Source organism: Myotis davidii, unplaced genomic scaffold, assembly GCF_000327345.1.
Source record: "Myotis davidii unplaced genomic scaffold, ASM32734v1 scaffold970, whole genome shotgun sequence".
Lineage (NCBI taxonomy): Eukaryota > Metazoa > Chordata > Mammalia > Chiroptera > Vespertilionidae > Myotis > Myotis davidii.
In genome coordinates, this window is record NW_006282204.1 from 676,767 (window position 1) to 679,407 (window position 2,641).

Consider the following 2,641-nt stretch of genomic DNA (forward strand, 5'->3'; position numbering starts at 1 on the left):
CCTACCTGCGCCCCTGCCAGCCTAATTGCTCCCAACTGCCCTCCCCTGCCAGCCTGATCACCCCCAACTGCCCTCCCCTGCTGGCCTAGTCACCCCTAACTGCTCTCCCCTGCCACCTGGTCCCCCCCAACTGCCTTCTCCTGCAGGACCGGTCCCCCCCAACTGCCCTCCCCCGATGGCCCGATTGCCCTCAACTGCCATCCCCTGCAGGCCCAGTCGCCCCCAACTGCCCTTCCCTGCAGGCCTGGTCGCCCCCAACACCTCTCCCCTGCTGGCAATCTTGTGGTGGCCATCTTTTGACCACATGGAGTCGGCCATCTTGTGCGAGGGTGTGATGGTCAATTTGCATATCACCTCTTTATTGTATAGGATTGCTTAGATAAAAACGTTGCCCCGACTCACTGAGGAATGCTGTATAGAAGACTTGGGCTATTTAGAATTATTATGAAAGTTCCCCATTCTTCATTTACCCTCACATTCTTTTTTATTTTATTTTTATTTTTTTTTAAATATATTTTTATTGATTTTTTACAGAGAGGAAGGGAGAGAGATAGAAAGTTAGAAACATCGATGAGAGAGAAACATCGATTAGCTGCCTCCTGCACACTCCCCACTGGGGATGCGCCCGCAACCCAGGTACATGCCCTTGACTGGAATCGAACCCGGGACCCTTCAGTCTGCAGGCCGACGCTCCATCCACTGAGCCAAACCGGTTTTGGCTACCCTCACATTCTTAACTCAGTTTCTCTCCTCTTCCTCCCAGAAATAAAAATCATCAGAAGTTTGGTGGGTATCTCTCCAGTGCCCCCTCTTTTTATACACATGTATTTATTCAGCAGTGTATTTTTTTCAATCTTTTTTTGTTTCTCAATGGATTTGAGAGTCCTTTAGAGTAGGTGACATCTCAAAACATTTTTTATTATAAAAAAAACACCATTGAAGCTGAAGAATGCAAAATCTCAATAATTTTTGAAGTATACACCACAAATATTCTAATAAATTAGTCTCTTACAGGCTACTCTGGGTTACCCAAAATATTCTGTAATTTCCATTCTGATTTCTTCTTGGATACATGGGATTTTTAGAAGTATATTACTTACCTTCCAAACATCTGGGAATTTATTGTTATCTTTCTCTTGTTGCTTTCTATTTTAATTTCCTTGAATAAGAGCATACACTTTATAATGTCAGTGTGAAATTTTGAGAATTGTTTATTGCTGGTTTATAGAGTATTTTGATAAATGTTCCATGTGCATATGTAAGATTGTATTCTGTAACATTTGCTTGTGGTGTCCTATGAATGTCACCTAGGCCAAGTTGGTTAACCTCATGTTTTCCAAATCTATGTTCTTACTATTTTTTACCTACTTATTCTATTAGTTGTTCAGGAGGATATGACATTTTCAACTAGCCTTTCAACTAAAAGGCTATACATATTAAAAATATTAAAATTTCCTTTTTGCTTATATATTTTGAAATTATTAGGTCATGGGGTCTTTCTGTTGAATTGCTTTAAAAATATTTCTCAATTCTGAAGTTTTTCATTTCTCTCTAAAAAAAATATTTTATTTTTAAATTTATTAGCTATATTAACTATAGTAACTTTAGAATCCCTACCAAAAAGTTCTGATATCTGGATTACTTGTATACATTTTTTTCTCTTAAGTCATTGAGTTCTGTTTTATAACATACTAGAGGCCCGGAGCACAAAAATTTGTGCACTCGGGAGGAAGGGGGGGTCCCTCAGCCTGGCCTCTGCCCTCTTGAGAGACCCCTTGGGAGATAACGCCCTGCTGGCTTAGGCCTGCTCCCGAGTGGCAAAGGGCAGGCCCAATCCCTAGGTGCAGCCCCTGGTCGGGCTCAGAGCAGGGCCGACTGGGGAGTTGGGGTGCCGCCCCCCTGTCATGCACAGAGCAGGGCAGATCTGGAGGTTGGGATGCCACCCTCAGTCACGCTCAGGGTAGGGCCGGTTGGGGGGTTGGGGCACTGCCCCCTGTCATACTCAAGGCAGGGTCGATGGGGAGGTTGTGGCGCCACCCCTTGTCACGCACAGAGCAGGGCCAATCCGGGGGTTGGGGCTCCTTACCCTGTCATGCACAGAGCAGGGTCGATCAGGGGGTTGGGGAGTTCCCCCCTGTCACGCACAGAGCAGGGCCCATCAGGGGGTTGAGGAGCTCCCCCCTGTCACTCAGAGAGTAGTCCTGATAGGGGAGTTGGGGCACCGCCCCCTGTCACCCACAGAGCAGGGCCGATCAGGGGGCTGGGGTGCCGCACCCTGTCACACACAGAGCTGCAGGGCGATCAGAGGTTGGGGAGCTCCCTGTATCAGGCACAGAGCAGGGCTGATCAGGAGGTTGGGGCGCCTTCCCCTGTCACGAACAGAGCAGGTTGGATAGGGAGGTTGTGGCCCTGCCTCCTGTCACACACAGAGCCGCACGGTGATCAGGGGGTTTGGGCGCTACTCCCTGTCACACTCATCCCGGGCCGGGAGGACTCGGGGCTCCACTGATCCTGGTGCTGGGAGGCATATTACCCTTTTACTATACAGGGTAGAGGCCTGGTGCATGGGTGGGGCTGGCTGGGTTGCCCTGAAGGGTGTCCTGGATCAGGATGGGGGTCCCCACTGGGGTGCCTGGCCAGC

The 2,641-nt window shown here is 48.5% G+C and overlaps 1 protein-coding gene across 1 annotated transcript in view; it reads left to right on the forward strand.

The window, feature by feature from the left end:
* ABCA3 (ATP binding cassette subfamily A member 3) overlaps nucleotides 1-2,641 on the forward strand; it is a 282,235-nt gene that overhangs the window by 17,127 nt on the left and 262,467 nt on the right. The window lies entirely within an intron of this gene.